Source organism: Rhinopithecus roxellana, chromosome 8 (assembly GCF_007565055.1).
Source record: "Rhinopithecus roxellana isolate Shanxi Qingling chromosome 8, ASM756505v1, whole genome shotgun sequence".
In the NCBI taxonomy this organism is placed as follows: Eukaryota; Metazoa; Chordata; class Mammalia; order Primates; family Cercopithecidae; genus Rhinopithecus; species Rhinopithecus roxellana.
This window is the reverse complement of record NC_044556.1, coordinates 128,519,012-128,529,356: the sequence shown is the minus strand read 5'-3', so window position 1 is coordinate 128,529,356 and position 10,345 is coordinate 128,519,012. Positions and strand designations below refer to the sequence as shown.

The 10,345-nt window shown below is 47.0% G+C and overlaps 1 long non-coding RNA gene across 1 annotated transcript; it reads left to right on the top strand.

The window, feature by feature from the left end:
- Positions 1-294: 294 nt before the first annotated feature.
- On the top strand, positions 295-5,915 carry LOC115899234. Its single transcript, XR_004058942.1, has 3 exons — positions 295-512; positions 1,623-5,280; positions 5,602-5,915. It is a non-coding gene; the product is annotated as an uncharacterized LOC115899234 (long non-coding RNA).
- Positions 5,916-10,345: the final 4,430 nt, after the last annotated feature.

Here is a 10,345-nt window from a genome sequence, read left to right as displayed (position 1 = left end):
CAGGGTGTATTTTCTCCCATCCCTCCCGTCCAAGTACTAACCAGACCTGACCCTGCTTAGCTTCTGAGATCAGACGAGATCGGGCATGTTCAGGGTGGTATTGCTGTGGTCAGGGTGTATTTTCTTGTAAAGCTGTTCCCAGCTTGGTAATACCCCTTCCTTCCCTGCTTCAGCTCTCCTTTTCCTCCCCTCTTGCGGCCTTGGTATTGCCCCTCCCAGTTAAGCCTTAACACAGAAACTTTGCCTCAGGGACTTTTTTTTTTTTTTTTTCTAGAGAGTCTAGGTTAAGACAATCACTTTGACCCAAATTCTCATTTCCTACCCACTCTGTGGAAAGATCTGTCATCTTCATGAACATGAAGTCTTTGGACTCAAAGCACAGGGCCCCGTCCCTTGGTGAGGCCTGCAGCCACGGTGAGGACTGATGGATGACATTTGCAAGAATGCCATTCTGTGCAAAGCTACCAGACGCTTTGGCTGAAGATGGAGGCAGGAGAAGAAAAATTTCTCAGGTGAATTTCTCTGGGTAAAATGGTTTTCTCGGCCCAGGGGTGCCACTCACGATGATATGGACTTCTTTAATACAAAAGGGACAACTTTGTAAGAAAATAGCAACTTCAAATCAAAATCTCTAAAAGTAGGGAGGCATTTATATCCAGAAATTATTCACATCTATAAAAAGATTGGCCGGGCACAGTGGCTCATGCCTGTAATCCCAGCACTTTGGGAGGCTGAGGCGGGCGGATCACGATGTCAGGAGATCGAGACCTGGCTAACACAGTGAAACCCCATTTCTACTAAAAATACAAAAAATTAGCTGGGTATGGTGGCGCATGCCTGTAGTCCCAGCTACTAGGGAGGCTGAGGCAAGAGAATGGCATAAACCCGGGAGGCGGAGCTTGCAGTGAGCCAAGATCGTGCCACTGCACTCCGGCTTGGGTCACAGAGCAAGACTCTATCTCAAAAAAAAAAAAAAAAAGTAATGCTACCCCTACTTAATAACAGATAAAAAAGAAAAATAACTTCTACATGGTACATGACCGTCCATTGTGTAAATCATTTTAAAAGAAGAAGAGGCCGGGTGCCTCTCTTCTACCCACCACACCTCACAGCAGGACAGGAAGGAAAAAGAATTTGTCTGCTGGCTCTTTGCTGTCTCCTGGGCAAAGTCTCCTAGCATTCCCAAAGTGCTAGGATTATAGGCGTGAGCATCACTTGAGCCCAGGAGTTTAAGACCAGCCAGGACAACATGGTGAAACCCCATCTCCACAAAAAATACAAAAATTAGCCAGGAGTGGTGTGTGTCCCTGTAGTCCCAGCTACTCGGGAAGACCTCCACTTGAGCCTGGAAGGTCAAGGCTGCAGTGATCCATGATCACACCACTGCACTCCAGCCTGGGTGATGGAGTGAGAGTGAGACTCTGTATCCAAAACAGACAGACAGACAGAAAAACCCACAAGAAGAAGAAGAAGAAAAATGTCCATGTGGAGTCCAGGCATTTTTAAATTCCATAAAAGGGAGGGCTCTGGAAATGTCAGGTGTAGTTACCACTAACGCGTTTGGGGTTTAGAAGGCAATCCTTTGGGATCAGCCACCATTTCCACTCTCTGTCCTCCTCCAGGAATCTGTCACACCTGACATTTGGTAACTTTATCAGCTGGGGCCATGGAGAAGCTGTGTTTGGGACTAGGATGCATCTGTAACCTGAGCATTCCCAGGGAGTGGCCCTGGCTTGTCCCCAGGCTGAGAGCTGCTATCAGGAAAGCAGGGCCAGCTGGCGCCAGCTGGAGGAGAGGGAGCCCAGGACCTCTCCCCTACATGTGTGAAGAGCCGCAGATCCCATGGATGCCAGCTCCCAGAAAAGCAGGTGCTGGTCAGGAGGCGCCCCTGCAGGCAGTCTCTTCCCTGCCCTCCTCCTTTTCTCCCCACCCAGCCAGGGTCCATCCTCATAAGCTCTCTCCCTGTTCTCTCCCTAGAATCCAGTTTCTCTTCCTCTCTGTGGTGGTGGCTGCTTCAGTCAGGCCTTTACCAACTCTCACCCACAATCCAAGCTCCATACTGATGTGGCCACCAGCTTAGCTTCTCTCTAGTCCAGTGTTTGATAAGGTCTGCCAACTGTCAGAATCATGAGGTGAGCGGGCAAGTACACAGGCTTAAAATGCAAATTCTCAGGCTCTGCCCTGGCCTAGCGAATGAGAATTTCCAGGCAGGGTATAGGAACCTTTACCTTCAACCAGCTGTCTAGGAGATTCTGCTGCGGGCTAATCATTCTTTCCTTGGCTGCCATCTAATTTTATGTAAACATAGATTGGCTCATATCACCCCCTTGCTTTAGGTAGCTGGGGTGCGGATGGGATGGGCTGCTTGTGTCCAGATGCGCCAGATGAACTGGTCGGGTTGAGCCACGCCGTCTCTTTACTAAGAGCTGGAGATGCTGCCTGACCTGAGAAATAATTCGTCTTAAGAGACAGGGCAGGCTGGACCTCGTGAGGAGGATCAGCCCCAGGAAGGGCCAGTGCTTGGCACTAACTCGGCCCTTGGTTAGAGCCAAATAGATACCTGGCCCTAATTTACTACTCCTAAGGACAGAGGGAGTCGTAAGTAAAATCTGGACGTACGATTGCACTAAACATTGCTTAATGCACTCATGTACGCACATGCAATCACGTGCAGCAGCACTTTTTAGAGGCCCCTTTAGGAAAGCATTTCTCCCACTTCCACACAGGGTGACTCTGGCCCCCCAACGACTCAGGGATGCCTGGCTGGAGAAGGTAAAGACCAGCGCTAAAGGGCAGCAATGCCTGCCAAGGGACACCAGGACCTCACCACTTTAAAATGAAGGCTTTCTCCCCTTCCATAGCTAACCCCTACCTGTCATTTTAGCTTCATCAACCCCCTCCCCAAGCAGGCACCCTGATTTCCAGTCATTCCAAACCAAATGATTCCCCTGTATCCCCTGCATGGGATTAGGCTACAAACTTCAGTGGCAGGACAATTCGTGGTTAAGGAACTTAAACCCTTATGGAGAAAAACAGACAGTTGGCAGTTGAGACAAGAGATAAGCTAGAAAAACTTCTGTAAACACTCATATAACCAGGACACCACGCAGAATACACCACACAGAATAAAGACAACGTTTGTGATATTTGCTCATTTTATTAATTTCCATTAGAATTTGTAGACAATGGAATCTTCCTTCCCTGTATTTTAAAGGAAATGCTTGTCAATGAATTTTGCTTTGCCCCTGTATTATAAACATGAAGGTACTGTCCTTGATTTTTAAACTCAGAATGGTTAGCTGTTGCTGTGTTCACAGGTCCCACAGCTGCAGTGTCACCTGGGGAAATGGTAACTTGGATGCTTGCACAGAAAACATGGAGTTGTCCTCTTGCCAGAGGCACAGCGTCCTTTCTGCTTCTGATCTTTGGGCCAAAGCTTGCACCATCTCTGCTTCCCCCATCTCTGATCCCACCACAGTTAGTTCCAAGGCCAGAGTCAGCTCCCTGTAACTTCCGCAGAAGCATCTAATGGACAAGACTTCAGCCTGTACTCATCTCTGTGGAAGGAGGCGGATGCCACGACTGCTCACCCTTTTCACTCACCTTATTCTCATCTTCCTATAATCTGGTTCCCACAGAGTAGTCAGAGTAATAATTGGAAAGTATAAATCAGTCTTATCATGTCCCTACTTAAGATCTTCCAATGACTTTCCATTCTCCTTGGAAGAGAATCCAAGCATTTGGCCATGCCTAAACAGCCCACATGGCCTGACCTCTGTGACTTCTTCATCTTCCTCTCCTACTTTTCTTCCTCTTCTCCAGCTCAGTGATATTGGCACCCTCTTGCTCCTCATCCAGCACATCAGGGTCCTTCCTGCCCCAGGGCCTTTGTACTTGCTCCTTCTGGGGTGTCCTCCCCACCCAGTGCTTCCCATCGCTGGCTCCTTCCCAGGTCAGATGTCCTGACCTCAGAGAGGCCTTCCCTAACCACCTCTTTACACGGCCCCTTTTCTTCTCTCACACTTAATCTCTTTACCTTGCTTTATTTTCTCAGCACAAATCGCCATCTGCAATTCTTGCAATTATTTATCTATGTGTTTACAGACTGTCTTCTCTGACTAGAATGTCAACTCCCAGAGGCCAGGAACCTGCTCTCCTTGTTCATGGGTATGTCCCCAGGACCCAGCCCAGTGCCTGGCACACAATTAGCACTCAACAAGGGCATACTGTGAACATATATCCAGACCTTGAGGTGAGGTGGCTTAGGAGGGCTGGGCCTTGGAAGTGGCACATCCACCTGGAGGCACTTGGATCGATGAGATGACCAGACCTTGTGGCTTGGACAGGTGAGCAACACTTCCTGGTGAAGGTGTAGGCAGTAGCCACCAATAGTGGGGCCTCTCCTCTGTCACCTTTCCAATCTCTTATCTCCTTCCAATCCATATCTGATTCCTATTCTCCACCTTTCTCAGAATACTTTCTCATTCAGACCTATTTCTTTACCTTTTTGGTTTTATGATGTTGTGATGTCGTTCATATAATTTAGAATATGCCATTACTTTACTTGCAGTTGGGAAAGCTACTAGATCCTAAACTGCCTTCTAATACAGAGAGAGTCACCTTCAATACTGCTGAAAGTTAGAGGCACTTTTCTTTTTGACTATTTATGAGCCTTGTACAATTACTAGTTAGATGAGTTTACTGTAAAATATCTTTAAAAGGATAAAATATACTTATATGATTCCTTTATGAAACAGCTCACAAATCATGTAAAAATGAACTGTTCCAGGGAAAATAAGCTGGCACTTAGATCCTTAACCAATTTTCTTTTGTGTTTGCATACACGTCTGTCTGCGATATTATAAACTTCCCTCAATTGCCCTCCTGCAACATCAGATTCTTAATTAAATGAGCACCCCTGCTACAATTCTCTGATAAATAAAATAGCATTTCCACATGAATTAAAAATGCCAACTTGTTAATAGCGTCCCTGAGGTTTTGTTACAAAATCATCACTCTTTCTTGTCATTGTTCAGGCATAAAAAGACCATATTACAATCTGGAAATAAGAATGTTCTTCAGGCAATTGATTCTCAAGTGAAGACTTAATATTCCATAAGACAGCTTTCCCCCTCATTCCTATTATAATACATGACAACAGTTAATTGCTTAGAAACGTTTCTCTTATTGTTTTATTTTATTGAAACTCACCAAATTCAGATGAGCTGGAAGAGGAAGCTGGCCTGAACTGATTTGAGAAGTTACATTAAAAAATACTAGGTACCGCGCGGTGGCTCAAGCCTGTAATCCCAGCACTTTGGGAGGCCGAGATGGGCGGATCACGAGGTCAGGAGCTCGAGACCATCCTGGCTAACAGGGGGAAACCCCGTCTCTACTAAAAAATACAAAAAACTAGCCGGGCGAGGTGGCGGGCGCCTGTAGTCCCAGCTACTCGGGAGGCTGAGGCAGGAGAATGGCGTAAACCCGGGAGGCGGAGCTTGCAGTGAGCTGAGATCTGGCCACTGTACTCCAGCCTGGGCGACAGAGCGAGACTCCGTCTCAAAAAAAAAAAAAAAAAAAAAAAAAAAAAAAAAATACTAGGTAGCAAACTTCTTAGAGGCAGACAGCCTGTTGTACCTGTCTTTGCTTTCCTAGCATTTAGCTAGGTAATTCGGGCAAGGTACTTAGAGGCCTTCATTTTCCTTCTCTATAAAATGGTCATAATCCTAGGCCTGTTGTGAAGACTAAATGCTTGGAACTGAGGAACTAGCATGTAATAAACATCTCACAAATGTTACTGGCTTAAAACGACTCAGTAATTATCTGCCACCCAGGCTGCAAGGCAGTGGCCGATCTCGGCTCACTAATCTCTGCCTCCCAGGTTCAAGCAATTCTCCTGCCTCAGCCTCTCAAGTAGCTGGGATTACAGGCACATGCCACCACACCCAGCTAATCTTGTATTTTTAGTAGAGACAGGGTTTCACCATGTTGGCCAGGCTGTCTCGAACTCCTGACCTCAGGTGATCCACCCACCTCGGCCTCCCAAGGTGCTGGGATTACAGGCGTGAGCCACCATGCCTGGCTTTCAACAATTTAAAATGCCCCCCAAGACTTTCCAAGAAGAGATCCTTTTCCAAGAAGAGATCCTTTTCCAAGAAGAGATCATCCTTCAAAGAATGGATGATTCATTTATAATTCACAGCCCCACTTGCATACCAACAATTATTCTGGTTAAGCCCTTTAAAGAGCTGATTTCTTAATTAAACCTAACATTCCCTTTGCACTTGTTTGTCCTTCGAATTTTCTTAGTAAAGAGTTTCTTTTAAGCAGTGCAGACGAGCGCTCCAATCTAGCCTAACCAAGTACATTTACTCATATATTAAATGAGTGGCATCTACAAGAATGATGCTATGCTGTTTTGTTGTTGTTGTTGTTGCTATTTTTGTTTGTTTGTTTGTTCTGAGATGGAGTCTCGCTCTGTCTCCAGGCTGGAGTGCAGTGGCACCATCTCAGCTCACTACAAACTCCGCCTCTTGGGTTCAAGCGATTCTTCTGCCTCAGCCTCCCCAGTAGCTGGGACTACAGGCGCAGCTAATTTTTGTATTTATGCTGTGTTTTTTTTTTTTTTTTTTTTTTTTTTGAGGCGGAGTCTCGCTCTGTCGCCCGGACTGGAGTGCAGTGGCCGGATCTCAGCTCACTGCAAGCTCCGCCTCCCGGGTTTACTCCATTCTCCTGCCTCAGCCTCCCGAGTAGCTGGGACTACAGGCGCCCGCCACTGTGCCCGGCTAGTTTTTTGTGTTTTTAGTAGAGACGGGGTTTCACCGTGTTAGCCAGGATGGTCTCGATCTCCTGACCTCATGATCCGCCCGTCTCGGCCTCCCAAATTATGCTGTGTTTTAAAGCAATAGAACAATACCAAGAATGGTCACCACAAATAATGCACTCTTGTTTTTGAGGAAGAACCTTGGTATAGTCAGTTCGATGTCAGCCGCCTTCCTCTCCTAATCACCCCCCTTTGCCTTATACTCCCTTGTTTAAATTAACGCATTCTTGGAATAGAGTCTTAATTCATTACAGGGACCTGTAGTTTGCACTTTGTTTTTCATAATTTATCCAGAAAGTCCTCATGGTTTTGTTTTTAAGCTTAGCTAGGCATTTCATTATTTTGGTGACTTGTTTCTTGGCACCACATAGGTGACAGCAAGATGATAATTAAACAGGGCTTTGAGGGATTGAGTGAGCCAAGACATACCCAGGCTGCCTGGAACATGTGTGGGGCCTGGAACAAGAGACCCAACAGAAGCCCACATTCCTTATGCTGGGAGGCATCTCCTCACCCCTGCCACTCCAGCCAGGTGACCTCTGCCCACCAGGGGCCTCCAGCACTGCCACCATCTGCTGGCATTACCTTTTACATCCTGCAGAGGAACACGAGGCTGGGGAGTCCAGTTCAAATGCAGAATTTGTGGCCTCTCTGGAACTCCACACTAAATGTAGTGGCACAAGGTGATAGTCCCTGGTGCCCAGCCTATAGCCCAGCCCCCTTCTCTTCCCACCAGGCTCCGGTGCCATGAAAGCTCTTCCATACAGGCATGTGGACACCCCAGCTCCACAGCGGAGCTCTGTCAGAACCCTGCAAATAGCTGCCCCTTGGCCATTCCAATGAAATAGGAGTGTGCACAATGCTGTGGTTTGAATGTCCAAAACTCATGCTGAAACTGAATCCCCAGTGCAACAGTATTAAGAGGTGGGGCCTTTAGGGAGTGATGAGCACCTTATAAAAGGAATTGAGGGAGTGAGTTTGGACACTTTCTGCCCTTCTGTCTTTTCTGTCATTCGAGAACATACATTCATCACTTTTGGAAGATCCAGCACCGAGGCACCATTTTGGTTTTTTGTTTATTTGTCTTTCGAGACAGAGTCTTGCTCTGTTGCCCAGGCTAGAGTGCAGTGGGGCAATCTTGGCTCACTGCAAACTCTGTCTCCTGGGTTCAAGCAATTCTCCTGCCTCAGCTTCCCAAGTAGCTGGAATTACAGTCATGCATCACCATGCTCGGCTTATTTTTTGTATGTTTAGTAGCGATGAGGTTTTGCCATGTTGGCCAGCCTGGTCTCAAGCTCCTGACTTCAGGTGATCTGCCCGCCTCAGCTTCCCAAAGTGCTGGGATTATAGGTATCAGCCACCATGCCCAGCCCCAAGGCACCATTTTGGAAGCAGAGAGCAGCCCTCGCCAGACACCAAACCAGCTGGTACCTTGATCTTGGATTTCCTAGCCTCCAGAACTGTGAGAAATAAATGTCTATTGTTTATAGATTTTCCAGTCTCAGGTATTGTTATAGCAGCATTCCATGGAAATACAGGTGTGCACACCGACAACACAGTCCACTCAGGGAGGACAAACCCAGCAAGCAACTTATGAAGCCCTAGCTATGTAGAGAATGTTCTAGAAGGATGGCCTATGGGCTTGGCCCTTGAAATTGCTGTCCCAAGGCTGGGATTCCTCTTACCTGGGTCTGAAGGCAATGCCTACTAGGTCTGTTCATTCTTCTCATTGAAAAACCAGCTCCTGCCCCCAATCTGTGTGGTGAAGAAGGGAGTGCAGTCAAATGTAAGAGGGTGGGTTATTTAAAACACTATGGTATATTCTCTACATTAGAAAAACCGCAGATGGGCTGGGTGCAGTGGCTCACACTTATAATCCCAGCACTTTGGGAGGCCGAGTTGGGTGGATCACTTGAGGTCAGGAATTCAAGACCAGCCTGGCCAATAGGGTGAAACCTGGTCTCTACTAAAAATACCAAAATTAGCCGGGCATGGTGGCATGCGCCTGTAGTCCCAGCTACTCGGGAGGCTCAGGCAGGAGAATTGCTCGAACCAGGGAAGCAGAGGTGGCATTGAGCCGATATCACACCGTTAGACTTCAGCCTGGGCATCGCAGCAAGACTCCATTGCCAAAAAAAAAAAAAAAAAAGAAGAAGAAGAAAAACCTCAGATGACATCAGCGAACAGAGAAAGCTGAGATTCTAGTGTTGCTCGTGAGCTTACCTAGAGGAGGCCGGACCGAAACCAGGTCTCAAATGCAGTAGGGATATGCATCTGCTGTTTTTTTAAAAAATATTTTTTAAAGTATATTTTTAAAATACAGACAGGGTCTCACTTTGTTCCTCAGGCTGGTATCAAACTCCTGACCTCAAGCAGTCCTCCTGCCTCCTCCTCCCAAACTGCTGCCATTACAGGGATGAGCCACTGCGCCCAGCCCATTGTAGTTTTTATTAGAATTTATGATAAACTTTTCATTTCATGGCATTGTCAATTACATCAGGTATTTTCTTGGTCATTTTTTCTTTAAGTTTTTGTCTGGAAACCTGCTCTGGGGAGACCTCAGTTTTCTGCCCACCTGCTTTGTGTGTGGCCCTCCAACTAAAGACAAGCCCCTTAAAGATCACCACTCCCATGCCTTGCCTCTACCACAGGTACTTGAACGGCTTCTAAAACTTTTAGATCATCTCTGCCATATTCAAGGGCCATGGAAGTTTCAGAAGTTTCCAAAGCAAAATGTTTTGTCTGAAACAAGTTGCTTTGGACTTTATCTACACGATACAGGCACTTTCCTCTGGTCCCCATAATTGTCCCCTCAGTCATTTGCTTGGTGTTATGACATGTAACAAATCAGAGTGGGAAGGCCTTAGTTTTCTCTTTGTCAGCATTCTGGGATGCCCTGGGGGTAACAGGAAATGCACCCACAGGTCCATGCAGCTGTCTTGTAGGTACTTTTCTTACCTGTGGGCCAGATCCTGTCCTATGCAATGTTGATGTTTGTAACTGTAGAGTTTATTTTTTGGTTTAGGGCACGAAATAATTGCCTTAAGAGCACCCGAATTGAAGCAGAGAAGGTGGGGACACATTTCTTGGCCCTTTGATGAACAAACTGAAGATCACTGTTCTGGCTTTCCAACTGCAGAAGCTGTGATGTGGCAGGAAGAGTTGGGACTGTGCAGCCAGGCTAGCTCTCCCATGTCCCTCGTCCATCCTTCATTGCCCACTCACTTGCCGAGAGCTGCTGAGGTTGAAGCACCCAGGATATCCAGGTGGGCCACATTCGGCAGGGCATTGTGACTTGGCGCCAAGTCTTTCAGCCTCCCTCCATCTCACTTTCTTTACCTGCAAATAACAATACCGCAGACCCCTCACAAGCAGAACTGGTTCAGCTGGTGCTTGGTAGGTAGTCAAAATCAACCTTCAAGAGTCGGTGTCCTGGAGCTCAGCAGCTGTCCCGGGCCTGGAAGATGGGGTGTGCTCCTGCTCCGTCTCCTTGTGTGGTTCTGGAGTGGGGGATCTGCACAG